The following is a 16,262-nucleotide window of genomic DNA, read 5'->3' as shown; positions in this document are numbered from 1 at the left end:
TGGGATGCGGATTCGAACCCGCGACCCTCAGATTGTGAGTCGAGCACCTTATCCACCTGGCCATGCCGGGCCTCGGTGGATGATAAAGGAAGGCTCGTATCTGATGATTATGAGATGGTTGGGTTATTAAATTCTACTTTTTTTCCTTGATTTTTGCTAACGAAGATTTAACAGTATTCCACACTTTGAACAGTTGATAGATGGAAACAAAATCGAACAAGATAGTTGCATTAATTCTGGACTGGTTAAAAAAAATTGGGAAGTTTAAAGAATGGTAAGGCTCCTGGGCCAGATAATATTTCCCCAAGGGTTTTGAAGAACGTTAAAGATTGAATATATGAGCCACTTGGTATTATTTTTTGTCAGTCCTTGAATAGTGGGCAGGTACCAGAGGATTAGAAGTTAGCAAATGTAACTCCTCTTTTCAAGTGAGGTGATAAAAATCACCCCAGTAATTATATACACATTAGTCTTACATCAGTTGTGGGAAAAATTTTGGAAAGTCTGTTAAAAGATAGTTTGCAAAGTCATTTAACAAAGTTTAGAACTTTATTGGATAGTCAACATGGTTTTAGTAAGGGAAAATCTTGCCTTACAAATCTTTTAACATTATTTGAATACGTCACTGCTTATGTATATGAGGGTAAGAGTGTAGATTTGGTGTATCTGGATTTTCAGAAAGCATTTGACAAGGTGCCACTTAAAAGGCTTTTAAAAGAAAGATCTCTAAAGGTGTGGGGGATAAGTTAGGACATTGGATAAAAGAGTGGCTGGATGGAAGAAAGCAGAGAGTTGTTACAAATGGAGTTCAGTCAAACTAGATTAATGTCACATGTGGGGTACTTCAGGGCTCAGTCTTAGGACCCTTATTATTTTTGATTTGCATCAATGACATAGATGAAGGGATAGTCAATAAATTACTTAAATTTGCAGATGATATTAGGGTCTTGGGTGTTGCTAGCTGTAAATTGGATGCTGCTGATTTACAAAAGGATTTAGACCATTTAGTAAATTGGTAAATAAATGGTAAATGGTGTATAATTATAATAAATTCAAGATAACACATGTGGGTTATCATAATTTGAATTATAAGTATAATTTTGGATGAGAATAACCTTAACAGTGTCATGAAAGAAAGGGATCTTGGTGTAATGGTTGATCAGTTTCTAAAGCCATCCAAGCAGTGTGCTGTTGCTAGTGGTAGGGCAAATAGGATTTTAGGTTGTATCTACAGAAATATTGAATACAAGTCTAAAGAGGTTATAATTTCATTGTATAGGTCAATAGTTAGGCCACATTTGGAATACTGTGTTCAGTATTGAACTCCTTACCTTAGAAAAGATATTGAATTGTTGGAAAGAGTGCAGAGAAGGGTTACTAGAATGGTGCCTGGGATGGAGGGGTTGTCATACAAGGAGAGGTTGAAATCTCTGAAATTGTTTTCTCTTAAAAAAAGAAGAGTTAGGACAGTTTTGATGCATCATCTTTTTTCACACTTAACAGTGACAACAGTAGGACTAGGGGACATATTTTGGCAGGGTAGGAGTCATCTTCAGCTAAGACTGTTTTATTTTTCTAATGGGGTGGTTTGCCTTAGGAATGGGTTGCCTTCAGATGTTGTGGAAGCAGTATTTCTAAGTTAATTTAAGAAAAATCTTGATAAGTATATGAATGGTAAGGGCTGGCTTTAAGAAAAAAATTATTTATTAATAGTTTTAGTTTAGTTTAAAGGATGGATATAGGTTTGATATAGAACAATTGTTCACCACCTGAAAAGCACAAAAGTGGTCTTATAAAACACCCTATTTAAACAGAGCTCGTTGCTACTAGGAATTTAGTTTAGTGGTAGCTATTGCAGATTTGTAAAAGCTTACCTGACCAGGCAATATTCGCCACTGAATGGAATTCAAATGAAAAGGTCCCTGAAAAGAAGTTACTCACCTCTGTCACAATTCAGTCAGGGTGTGTGGAATAGCCACAGGGGGTAACCAAAACCAATCTGAGGAAGAGACTGCTAAATCATGTAAACAGTACAATATAAAGGTGTGGTCCATATAGCAGCCTGTACAATTTCCTTCAGTGGGCAATGCAACCAAGTTGCCATGGGTCATCGATATATGTCGAACCTGAGGAGATGAGATCCAAAGAAGTCTCCACTTCTCCATTTAAAAACCAGAGTAAGCTATCCAAACCAACTGACTAACCAACTTTTTAAAGTGACAGAGGATAAGTCACATGATACCAAAGGATCCCACTGAATAAACAACCGATGACATGAGCCTTGAAATGCTTCAGTGCATGCCACATAACATTAGATAGCCCGAACAGGGCATAAAAGACGATCCAGATCCGAACAGTTATATAAATGGGAAATGAAGGGAAGATGAATAGGAGAGAAAGTCTGCTGGATGAAAAATGTCTGATTGAAACTGATGTAAGAGAGGTTGCCATGGAGGAAGGGGAAGAGGTTGACACTCTTTAAGATACTGGAGGAGTGGAAACCAGAGCAGACCTGGTCAATATGGTGGCACCAGAAGAACTCGACAGGACATGGAATGAATCAGTGCCAGAACCTTGGAGAGCAGACAAACTAGAAGGAACATACATAAAGATGAAGACCCACCCAATATCTGGCTTAGAGCATCTATTCCCAAAGCCAGAGGGGGGAGGTTCTGGAGACCAGAAGAATGGGAGCTGAACATTCCAGTGTGTGGCAAAAGCATTGATATGTGGTGTCCCTGGACAAGAGTAGGTCCAATGAAAACTTGAAGATGAAGCATCCATTCCATAGAAAGAGCTCTGTTGGGAAAAGGTTACTGGTCAGCCACTAGATTCATTAACCCCTGGAACATGACAAGTAAGGAAAACAATCTGGTGTTTGTATGCCCAAAGGAGAAGATCCACTGTTCAAAAACATAGATCTGGAGTGAGTGCACCCTTGCTTTGAAATGTACGAGACTGCTGTGGAACTGTCTGAATGAAGCATTACCACATTCTCTTACAACAATTTGAGACCCCGAGTCATAGCTCATTGAACTGCTAAAATTTAAGAGAAGCTTTCTCTACCACCCAAAGTTCATTGAATTCCATATTGTCTATACAAGCAAGCACCCCAGCCTTGAAGAGAAATATCTGTGAACAGATGTATCTCTGGCCATGGAGGGGGAAGAGGGACACCTACTGTTGTATTGTGCCTGTTCAACCACCAGCTTACATCCAGCAAACTGGAATCTGACAGTCTCACTGGACAATCCAGTGCATCTGTGAAATGTTCTACTGGTCCAATAACAACCACTGAAGGACCCCATGTAGGCCTGACCTAAAGGAATGAGTGATTCTAAGGATGCCCATATCCCCCAAAAGAGATAGAACTTTGTGTGCTGGTGGAGAAGGAGACAACTATATTTGAAGAACCACTAGTTCCATGGCCTGAAGGTGTAGAGGAGAAGGTTGGTCCTAGCTTAGTCTGGAATTTAAAAACAACCCTATATGGATGAGGTACTGTGTGGAAGTAAGAATAGACTTCTTTTTGATAAGAAACCCAGCTCTCGCAATTTCTGATAACAGAGTTGGAGTGTGCAGTTCTGCCAAATGGCAGGAAGGGATGAGAAATGGCAGGAAGGGATGAGAAGAAGCTGGTCGTCCATGGTGAATGTGAATGCTGAGGGAGTGAAGATGATGTGAAAAATCTCTTGACTATCCGGCAAGGCCGAATGGTAGAGCACGAAGGGGAGATAATGCCTTGAAGACTTAGTGATCATGATATGAAGTTAGGCATCTGCGACTTTGAATTTTGTCTTTCATATTCCAGGTGATAAGAGTCACAGAAGCAAAAGAAATGACTCCACTGTAAACCGAGGAGGCTGGAGGAAGTGATTGAGATGGGAAAAGTCGAGGATCGGTCACCAATCGCCCCTCTTTTTTGGTACTACAAACAGCCAAGAACAAAAACCCCCGAGAGAGGAGGTGATTCGCTCTATGGCCTCTTTGTGTAGAAGATCCTGGATAGCTTTTAGTCAATGGCTGGAAGTAAAAGGGCCCTTAAGGAGTGGAAAGCTAACTAGTACGAGAGACAGAAGAGGAGAAGATGAGACCCCACAGGATCTGATCCCATAAGGTAGTCATTGATGACAAAAACTGCACTCCACCCTAGAGGAGGATCTCCACTGGTAAGGTCGAAATTGCCCTTGTGTTCCAATGGGTCGTGGTACTGAAGCAGGAGGTCTGAAAACTTGAATGGGAGATGTAGTAAACCATCCTGTAGAAGAACTGTGGGACAGTTGGTAGCCAGTGTAGAAAGTGAATAATGTAGATGGGCCACGTCTACTCGAGATTCAATGGAGTCTGGAATTCCTGTAAACACAGACAGCTTATCTTAGATCTCTAAGGGCCGATGTAAGAAGGCAAACTCTTTCCAGTAAGGCATCTCTCTTCAAAACATCCCAGCAACAAACCAACCATGATACCAAGGATGGAGCATAACCTAACCAAAGACTAAGATACTCTGAAATTTGAGCAGGGGATCTATGATAAGCCTCAGACGAATTCTGAAAAACTGAGACTAAGATAAACAGTGACATCTTGTCAAGAGCCACAACTAGGAAGTAGAGGGTCTAACCTTTGAGAGTCCAAATAAGGGTTTTCCAGGCAATGGAAAGCCAAAGTGTGCTGATCCAATAAACAAGGAGGTCAAGGCATGGCAACACCTACCCTCAATTGGTCTGCAATTCTCCTTGCATGTATAGCAATGTCTGGCAAAAGTGGAAGAACCAGGTAATCAGATGGACTAGTTTCTCCCAATAAAGAGTCTAAATTCTCACTAGTCCACCCTTGATCTCACACAAACTTACCTCTCTGCATATAAGAAACTGTATGCCCTTCACAACAGGTAATGTTAGGGGCATCAGGTGACTCCACGTCTGAGACATGAATGTGAGTATTCATATTCGAAAAATGTCTCCATAAATTTTTGTTAACATAAAATCAAAAAAATAATAAGCTCAAGCCCCACAAAAAAAGATCTAAAATAATTCAAAAGAAACATGTAGTAACAGTGCTTAAGAGAAACACCTAAGACCATCTTCGTAATTTTTTACTGCCAAGAACAAGTGAATAAGAAAGAATAATGGGGAGCTCATATATGGATTGGGTATAGAGGGCACATTGGCTAGATGGAAGAAAAAAGATAATTGTTATAAATGGAGTTCAGTGAAACTTGATCAATGTCACAAGTGGGGTACTTCTGGGTTCAGTGTTAGGATCTTTTCTCTTTTAGGTTTATATCAATAACATAGATGAAGGAATGGTCAATATATTATTTCAATTTCCTGATTATATTAAAGTTTTGGATGTTGCTGACTGTGAGGATGTTGCTGCTGTTTTACAAAATAATTTGGATTATTTGGTAAGTTGGGTGAATAAATGGCAGATGACTTTTAATTATAATAAATGCAAGCTAATGGATGTAAGATATCACAGTCTGAATTATGAGTATACTTTTGATGGGAATAACCCTAACAGTATTACAAAAGAAAAAGATCTTAAGTGTTCTGGTTGATCAGTCTCGTAAGCCATCCAAGCAATGTGCTGTTACTAGTGGCAGGGAAAATAGTATTTGAGGTTGTATTTAAAGAAATATTGAGAACAAGTCTAAAGTGGTTTTATTGTTACTGTACAGGTCATTGGTTAAGCCACATTTGGAGTACTGTGTTCAATCTTTGTCTCCTTACCCTGGAAAGGCAATTGAATTGTTGGAAAGGGTTCAAATGAGGTCTATAAGGATGATATTTGGAATGGAAAGGTTGTCATATGAATATACGTTAAGATCTCTAAGTCTTTTCTCTTGGGAAAATAAGAGTTATAGGGGATCTGATTGAGGTGTTTAAGATTAAAGGAATTGATAATGTTAATGTACTTAATCATAAGAATGTTAAGACTGAGGAATACAAGTATAATTTTGGCATGGTAGGAGTCATCTTCAGTTAAGACAGTTTCATTTCTTTATTTTTATAACAAGGTGGTTTTCTTTCAGATGTGGTAGATGCAGTTAATTTAAGGGTTTTAGAGGAAGGCTTGTCAATATTTGAATGATAAGGAATGGCTTTGAATGTTTTATTTTAGTATAATGGATAAGACAGCCTAGATGGATCAATATGTCTCTTCTTGTCCTTAAATTATATGTATATATGTATGCTGACAAAAAAGAGCTTATTTGGTCCTTTACAGTTGTCCATGCACATCCACCCAATAAAAAAAAAGCCACCCCTTATTCTTTCAGAAAGTAACCTATTCTCCTTTTAAACTCTTGTAAGAGAATGCCCTCCACTTTTTCAACTCATTTTTTAAGTTAATCACCATGTTAGAAAAATAAAACTTTTAACTGGAGCTTAGCCTGTCTCTTCAAAATCTTAAACTAATAACTTTTCAGCTGGTTGTTTTTAGTATACAGCAGAAAATAAATCAACAGGATATCAAGTAGTGTTATCATCCAGAAATGTGAAAGCCCCATTAAAATACTCAAACAAGCTAACAAAGTTAAAAAAAAACACCTAACAAAAAAAACACCTTCTAAAACCACGTTTACAAGATTGCTAATTGTCAAATTTCCCATGGCTTTTCTTCTTGACAACAGATTTCAACACTTTACTGATAACAGAATTAACACCAACAGCTCTAATTTTCCTCCACAACAAAATATCCAATTTGCTATGTAAAGGAGATTGTGTACACTCAGAAAAATTGGACAAACAATAGTTTTGCTTTTAAAAACAATGGACACTCATGATAATCTCTCATAAAAACCACAACAGTTTTTTCTACAATCACAATTAAAGTGGTATAAATTAAGATGCAAATTTACGAAATTCTTATTAAATTAGTTACATGTATCTTACCTTTGCAAACACTTGTTCCTTTCACCCTTTGAAGCTACTCCAGGAATGTTGATGTACAACTATGTTGACTGCAAAACAATGATTCTTTTATAAACATACTCTAATTTTGCTTGTTTAGCCCGTAATGTACAAGCTAGCATGATGTATAATATACTGGGCCTAACTTTACATTCCTCTAACATGACCAATTACAGTTTACAAGTTCTTAAGGACTACTGTCCCTTTGGCTTCACTTTACCAATTTATTACAACCAACCAACAATGCACGATTTATTAGACCTCATTCAACTGATACTAGTTCTACTACATTGCAACATAACTTCCAAAATGAAGGGAACAAGTGAAAATGGTGTACCTCCTATGGGACCTAACTCTACTGCTCTGTACTGATACAATTTCATATCAATTTCCTATTCTTCTGAATGCAAAAAATGGAAAGACAGAAAAAATTGAGTTGCAAGGTATTTGTCATTCTGAACACCAACAGTTACATATTTTGATTTAATTATACTGTTCAAGGATAAAACACAGTGTAATTCTTAATCTCAACAACTACAAACTCTAGAATAAATGCTTAGAGGTTGATAAACAGGGAAATAATGTTTTAGTAAATTGTGAAAATGATAATGTGTATCAGAACCAAGGAAAATATTGTATAAAACATCCACATAGATAATGGTGCTTCATGCATTTTCAAGTAGAAAAATTAAAAGAGCTTTTAGTTACATCATTTGCTGTCGTGAATGAAATTACTTTCTGCAAAATTAATTACCTGTGGAATTCTGCTTAAGCTTACCAGGTATAATTCGTCAAATACACATAAAAATTAAGGAACTGAAAAAACTTACGTTGATACTCTCCATTTTTCACAAACATCAAGTGAGAATAACTAACAACTATGGACAAAATGTAGTTTTATATCTGTGCAACATCCTAATGTGACCTACAAATTGTGTTATAGTTTTAGCTCGGTTTATAGGTCTTTACCTGAGACAAACCATACATTTTTTGGTGATTCACACACAATTTAATTTGCATGTGCAAACTGTACAGGTGTTTAAAGTTATAACATGGAAATAGCAAGAAAACATTTACTCTTTAATATTCAAACATTTGCATTATGTTAGCTCTTATCAATTTTATCAAACTATGAAAAAGGAAGAAATAGACTTTAGAGTAGGTGAAGTTCATGTATGGTCTCCTTCCTCCTCCTATGGTTTTCTGTCTAATAATCTCCAATTTCCCATAATCTTGAAACATTTTTGATTCAATTTTATTACCTTGTGCTGCCATCTTCTCTGTTTGCTTTGTGAACAATCCCAACAAATTAAATATATATTACTATGCTGCTCAATGAATATTTGTAGATAACATGGTTACACTTTTCTCAGGAGTAATTACATTTCTGCAACTGCCTACACATGAGCATGCAACTACATGACTTTAAGAATAACATACTCACATAAAAACCAGGGTGATGAACATTCTGGAATTATTCACCAGACCACAATACAAGGGAGTGTCAATGTGTATTAATAATGATTAACAATTTCTTTATTATACAAATGAACAATTAGTATTTTCCAATACAAAGCCTTGGTTACCAATGCTAAGAATTCAACTTTGAACATTATCTCACATGTAAGCAATTATTTTCTCATTAAAATAAAACAACAAATACAAGTATGTATAAGTATGAACTTTAATCTGATTTGTGATTAAATGGATGTATTCTTGGTATTGTTAGATAAGTTTTGAAAAAGGAAAATTTTTCTTTCAATGTTTAAGTTGAATGTTCTACGAGATTGATTTGTGTTTACGACTAGACTTGACTGAGAAATATCAAGGACAGGTAGACGTTCTTTGTACATCTTCTTCAATCTCTCCTTGATTTGAATAAGTTTGTATCAACATTTAAGCTGTGGTTACAGTTCAACATCAAACCATCTCAATAAATTTATACAATGCACAAATTATAGCCTTGGAGTATTTAATATAAAAGCATAATTTTTCTCTTGTGCAAAAAACAGGTTTGAAATAATCTAGCCATAATAAACAACCTAAATGGTGAGTCTTAATGGATGTAGCACCATATGAAATCAAAAAGACAATTAAGTCAAAGCTTCTGGGTGAAAAGGTGTGTAAGAGCATTGGTTAGTTTCAAAGACAGAATGGTTTTGATGCTTTAGTAGTTAATTTCTTGTAGTAATAAAAATCACTCAAGCCTACAGGGACATCAGCAGTTGTTTTGCCAATGATAATTAGCCACTTTAATAATATTACTGTGTAGCTACATGTAAATGGAGGGAAAAAAAAAACACTCGTAACCTCAGGTACATAGTGCCTATCATCCTCAGTCTACAATGTAAGACTAATTAACCAAACATTTTTATTCAATACTTTACCATCTATATAATATACAGTATGGTAGAAATTGAGAGATAATCATTATGTAAATTGGTGATGTTAAAATTGATTTTGAAAATTCTCTTGCAATCTTGAATTTAATGAAACAACACATAACATTCTACTAGTGGGGGTTTCTTGTCTCACCAACTTACTTATTCTTTAAAAGAAAACCTTTTTTCCTCAGTGGATGAAAATACAGCAGTAAATGTATATATTTACTCTGACTTTCAGAACATTTTTCATAAGATATTTCAAGTTTAATTTTACAGCAGACTTGAAAAGGTTTAAAATTATAAAAAGAACTCTTGGCCATAAAGAGCAGATCTCAAACTAAATGCAAAATCTGTCAATGAATTTCTACATAGCATCAAAAGACTTAAAAAAAAGAAAGAAAATTTACAAAAATTAAAATCACATCTTAAAACAAAATATGCCACATTTAACCAGTCTTTATGACTGCACATATCAGACTTGAACTTTCAGCTAAACTGAGCTGTGTTAAACTGTCCAGGTGAGGAAAAGGAAACAATTGTAGTTTTATTACTTAACTATATTATTTCCTTTCACTATAGCTTTTTCACTTTTGTTCTAGGGTTCTCGTTAGTTTTACAAGTTAGGTTATGACACTGAGTATTAAAGTGACGATTTTCTTACACTGAAAATGTATTTCCAACAGGTACTTACTTCCACTCACATACATAGCTATTCTTGTTCAGTGCTGCCCTCTATTTGCATGCCACTAGCGTTTCACTCCTACACACCCATCAATTCACATAGTTTAACTGATTCTCACATACAAATTATCATGTGACAAACCTCCACCAATAGTTGCCACATACCCACGTGACTCCCTTTATGCTATTCTATATAACTATCACTTCTAGTTCAGGGAGAAACATAAGCACTGATTGACAATTGGGTGGAAGGGTGGGAAGTGTGAGTAGAGGTAAGTACCTGTCGGAAATACATTTTCTGTGTAGGAAAATTATAATTTCTGACAAGGTACCTTACTTCCACTCACATACATAGCTAGAATCCCACACTGAATTGGTGGAGGGACCAGTGCAAGGGTAGAAGCAATCTTCAAAAACATCGAAATGACACCTTCTAATAACAGGATTATATGTGGGAGTCAGCACCACTTCTGTACCAGGTATACTAATCGTCCAAATGTGGAGAAGGTGTGATAGATCCGGGCAGAAAATTATGAGGAACACATCCCAATGGGAGAGAAAATGGTAGGACAATGATCTTAACCACAATATATAATAACTTCAATCTCCCTGATGAGCAGAATGTGGGTAAAATAAGGGATGTGCTGCAAAGTGTAGAGTGGCTAGGGAGTGATGGACTGTACATGGCAAATCAACTGCTTCCTAAAGTTGACCACTGTGAACCGACAGACATGAGGGGTAGGACAAAGATCATACCATCGATAAATCAACTACAATCCAAAAATCAACCGTTGGGAACCAACATTTATGCGTGGGTAGGAAACAGAATCATACCATCCTCACCTCAACTTCAGCCGACCCAGAGGGAGAAACCCCACCACCAATCTGTGAACAGCACGTGTGAGCAGAATGAGATATACATATATCCCACTCAAATCAAACAGACCAGAACCACTTTAAATGCAATAACATCCCTGGCATAAAGACATCAAGGGGTATCATGAGTCGTGGGTGTATGGCACTACTATTGGTGAAGGTTTGTCACATGATAATTTGCATGTGAGGATCAGTTAAACTATGTGAAATGAGGGGTGCATGAGAGTGAAAGGCTTGTGGCATGCAAAAAGTTTTTAAAATAGAGGGCAGCACTAAATGAAAATAGTTATGTATGTGAGCGGAAGTAAGGAACCTTGTTGGAATTAAGCTTAAGTTGAAAATAAGCCTAACAGTAATCTTACTCTTTTTTTTTTAATTTTGTTTAAATTGTTTTGTGTACATTGCTGGAGTAATGTGCTGATTTTTTTTTCTCTTAACACATTTAGGTATTATTACGTGTAAGACTAGCTATGTAGAATTAATATATTGTTTCTGCTGCTTTTAATCTCTTATACATTTATTTACTTTTTACTTAGTTTCCAGAGATCTGGTGTTTTTGTTTTCCACTTAAAATGATTAGAAATAGTAAAACAGAGTGTGTAAATTAAATAAAGAGATTGGTTATTCTGTAGTTTTCATGAAGTTCAGCATTGGAGTTTGTTTGTAGAGCCTGATGGAGGAAAAATTAAGAATTTGTTTTGAAGAAAATTGCAAAATTATAGAGACTAAAAGAAGTAGGTTAGTTAAGAAAGTTAAAGAAGAAAATCTTTAATGACAAGGTTGCTCTTTGGAGAGAAATGTCAAACTCTCTAAGTTGCACAAAGGAAGAATGTCTTGCACTAAGAAAATAAGTCTAAGTGAAGTGCAGGTAATCACTACAAACAGATATGAGCCTTTAGCTGTTGATAATGGTGGGAAAGGCAAGGGTCCTGAAGTACCTGTTATACAGGATTCTCTGTTTAAATATGCTGAACAGTTTAGACTTGCACTATAATTTAGCTAGAAAAGGTCAGGATGTTGTATGAAAAGCAGATAGTTTAGTGGCAAGAACAAAGGAGGATTCTCTGTGCATACTGAAAGTAATGCTGTTAATAGTGGAAGTTTTGAGGAATCAATATCATAATACATCAAAAGATTGGGAAGGCAAGATTTCCCCAAGTGAAACCTAGTGATACTGTTGACTATCCAATAAAATGTTCAACTTTGTTAAATGACTCTAAAAAAGGCTAACTTCTTGTTTAACTAATTCACATGTTCGTCTTCTCTACAGTCATAGCATAGTGAGCTAATCCAGTATTTTATGGCAGCCACCCAGAAAATCTTGAATATTTAAAACTTTATAATTTTTTTCTCAAATCTTATCAACATCTTTTAAATTTGATTTATTGAAATTCGTAGCCAAAAATCTTATTCCTGATCTCCATATGCAGTAAAACATGTAACCTACAGCAATAACCATTTGCACCTAATGTTCTCCAATCTCAATAGTTTATACATTAGAAGTTAACAATAAATCTAAAATAGCATCATTTCTAGTGGGCTCCCAAAATGATTTATGAATAAAATCATGCTGAAAGGTTTCTAAAAATTTATCTACCTCACAGTTCAGCTCTAAAATCTCCAAATTTATATGCCTGAAATGAAAATCTCTCATAATTATAACCACATTAACAACTGTAACCTTAACCTTACTGTAGTCTCTCTTATTAGTTTCATCAGCCTCAATTTAATTCAAGTCTTTTTCCCCATTATAAACCATTAAGATAAACCGAAACAGATTCAACCTCATTGCTATTATCTTTGATATCCTCAACTTGAACAGGATGCAACTCACATTTTACATATAATAACCACTCCTCCTCCTCTTTTTAGTAATTTAAATCTTTACTGAACCTATAACTCTGTATTTGAAAAAATTTCTGTCATCAATATTGTTTCCATTTAACCAAGTCTGAGTTATTCCTATAATATCAAAGTCCTATATCATAACAACTTAACCTATCTTTAAAATTATTTCCATAGTTTGGTCCTAAACTATGCTTTCCCATATTTCTTATTGTTTCTGCATTACATTTATTCTGACCCTCACCAATGTCTATTCCTAGATTAAAGTTTCCCTTATAGCTAAATAAATAACCCTTGTAAACAAGCTAGCCTCCACCATACTTAAGTATAATCTATTCATTCCAAAAACTTCTTTTTCAAATCACTTGGTCCTTAATATTAACCTAAGCCTAGCATTCAATCCTAGTGACCTATTTTGAATCTCCTCCTCACAGTTAAGATGTCCTTGACAAAATTAAGTTATTGCCCTTTTCTTTAAATGCCTTTACCAACCTCTCATTTCAATTACCTATCTGTTATATCAATTAGTGTAACGTAAAATAATTGATTAATCAAAATTACAATTAGATTTATTAGTGTAACGAAAACAATCAGTTAATCAATAATTGTATTTTTGATTATTCCAGCTGTTTAAGTAATCAAAATATTGCCATCATGGTTTTTCATTATTATTTTCAATTAATTCAAGGTTGTTCATCCTAGTCAATTAGTGTCGCAACTCACAAAAATAATTAACTAATCAAAATTACCATTTCCACTTTTTACTATTTTCCATTATTCCAACTATCCAAATCTCCTGTGAGAATAATTGATTAGTAGAATGTAATTGATTAATGATCCTGACAATTAATTAATTAGTAAGTTCCACTTATCACCCACCTCTACAGCTCGCACACTTTACTATCTCACTTGCCCAATCAGTTATTCTCTAAGCCCCAACACCTGGATAGTATAATTTCATTATTTTCTTCCTATTTACTCCACATTATTCTATACACATGCCTTATGAAAGAATCACCTATAGCTATGACCTTCTTCAACTTGGCACTATCATTCTTTCCTTTCCCAACTGTTTCTCTTCTATGCTCCAGCTCACCCTTCTTACTAGCTAATGGCTGAAACCTGGTAACTTAATAAAATAAAGCATGCTCAAAAATCCTAAGTGCATTATTCTCAAAACTTTGTGCCCCATTATCCTTTTTATTTTCCTTAAATCCCTGCTTATCTACTTATTACAACCCTTGGACTTGAAACCTTGGTGCCATTTCTCAAAATTTGCATTTCTCTTTCTCAACCTCAGCAACTCTAAAACAATTTCTAAATTGCAAGAATGTGAAAGAGTAGGGTCTCATAGGGATCTGTTTTGGAACATTTGTTAGTTATTTATGCCAATGATCCAGATAGCTTCTTAGCCAGTAACATTTTCAAATTTCTTGATATTTTTATGTTGGGAGAAGCTGATTATATTGAAAATACTCTTAATTAAATGGGCTTTGACTGGTACAGAACATAGGAAATGAATTTTGATAATGAAAATTTTTAATTATCCACGGTACTGAAAAAATGAGCTTCTTGAGTGAAAGCTGCATTGTAACAATGTTATGAAAAACAAAATTTAGTTGCAATTATTTATATAATCTTAGTCCTCAGCAATGTGTTTGGTTGTGGTAAAAGGAACTCTTTATTTTTCATTTATAATAACTTTGAACTTAAGAATAAGGAATTTGTGTTACTGTATAACTGGTGAGGCCTTATTTTACGCACTTTTGCTACAAGAAGGATGTAGGAAACAATGCTGAAATAAGACATTAGAATGGTTAGTGGTTTAAGTGACTTTTAAGCTAAAATAAGAAGCCATAATTAGCCTTGATTTAGGTGTTCATAATTGTTCTGTTTTTGGTTAGAGTCATTATTAATATTTGTTGTATGAATGGTGAAATAAAACAAAAGGTCATTACTGAAAGGTTTCAGCTTTGTGAGCCTACTGTAGATCTCTAATGAAGACGTTATTTAATAAAATTTTAGTTCGAGTTATTTTTGGATGTTGTTGAATAGGTATACAGACATAAATGGTTATATATAACTATAAAAGTATAATTAATTTTGAATATAACTATAAGACAATACTGCTGTGCTAATTTTTGTGTGCAAGTACCTGTAATAGTGGTATTGGACTTAAAATTAAACCATAAGCTTAAGATGTAACACTCTACTTCTATTTTCACTAAACCTCATTCAATCGATAGATTCTGCATAATTCAGTATTCTGATCAATGGCTAATTCAGTCTTTTCACTCAATTTTACGTAATTTTCAGACCATGCTAGTTTCTCTGGTGTAGCCTACAAACTAACAAAGTAAACTTAAAATCTGTATACGTTAGTTATACACATATTACAATATTACTATTAGTATTAGTACTACTGCTAGTCAAGTAGTTACAAATACAACTGAATTTAGACTCCTTAGTTTAGAGAATCAGTTCAAACTCCAAACTTTAAAAAAGTTATTAAACTTTAAGTCATTCAAATCCTAATAATGGTGTTATTATTAGTAAATAAATAAATAAGAAACAAAAAGCCAAAGTGCTTACCGAAATTTTAAACTAATAGTATTGGTACAACGGATGTTTAACTAAATCTTCATCTTGTAACCTACCATAGATCTTAGGTACTAGTACTACCAGTAATAGTACAAGAGTGAGTTTGTAATTTCAATGAGATTTCGTTTCTGGCTTAATTTCTGTCGAAAAACAACACAACAAACCCAGCCTTGCGCCCTCTAAAAAAAGTACAATTATTAGATGCAAGATACTTTTTATAAATAAATAAAATATAACAACAGAGATTAAATATTAACATCAGTTTTTAATCCTATGTAGTTAATAATTACATTGTTATAGCACAGGTACATTAATTAGTACGTCATAGATATATACTTTTTTTTAGTTAATCGACGTCTCTCGCGATTTCATCTGTTTTACAGTAAAGGTATAATTCATCATATTTTTCTAGTGTCGAAACTTAAATATAAATATACAAGTTTGATTAATCAGCATTATTATATAAAATATTGATTATTTAAATATTTAAAACATTAAAATAAGTTCTATAAACTATTTCGGACTATTTTGTGCATTTTGATGCATGTAACTTGTCGTTAGATAAACCCACGAACATCAAATTTTTGGCCGAAATATAGTAAAAGTCCTGATTTCAGTACATTTAAAGGATGGACTTATCTTCTTTAGAGCGAGTAGTGGAAAAAAAGATATAGACAGTTGTCCAATTTATGGATGCCTCCTTGTTTTGGCTTTGAATGATTAATCATCTCTTTCTTCCATCTCCTGACTTCACACAGACAACATATGTACATAATTAGATTGTGAATTACATTTCTTTAAACAACTCCATATGATTGTGAGACAGGTGTTTGAGACTAGAAGTTTCGTTCATAATTACTTTTATGGACAAATAATTATATTTTTACGACAACGGAAGTCATGTGACGCTAGTAACACGTCATATTCTCGAAGGTTCGTGAATGCTCGAGTGTTTACTAGATAT

At 34.6% G+C, this 16,262-nt stretch overlaps 1 protein-coding gene across 4 annotated transcripts in view; it reads right to left on the bottom strand.

The window, feature by feature from the left end:
• LOC106470401 overlaps positions 1-15,477 on the bottom strand; it is a 19,692-nt gene extending 4,215 nt beyond the window's left edge. Inside the window, exons 1-2 of one of the 4 annotated variants that reach the window (XM_013930955.2) lie at positions 15,290-15,477; positions 6,894-6,961 (exon numbers count right to left, since the gene is read on the bottom strand). The gene's annotated coding sequence lies outside the window, so the exon portion shown is untranslated. The remainder of the gene's footprint in view (positions 1-6,893; positions 6,962-15,289) is intronic. The other 3 variants (XM_013930956.2, XM_022398992.1, XM_022398991.1) reach the window with 3 other exon arrangements.
• Between the last annotated feature and the right edge of the window lie 785 nt (positions 15,478-16,262).

Source organism: Limulus polyphemus, unplaced genomic scaffold (genome assembly GCF_000517525.1).
Source record: "Limulus polyphemus unplaced genomic scaffold, Limulus_polyphemus-2.1.2 Scaffold3982, whole genome shotgun sequence".
Taxonomy (NCBI): Eukaryota; Metazoa; Arthropoda; class Merostomata; order Xiphosura; family Limulidae; genus Limulus; species Limulus polyphemus.
This window is presented reverse-complemented; position numbering and strand designations above follow the sequence as displayed.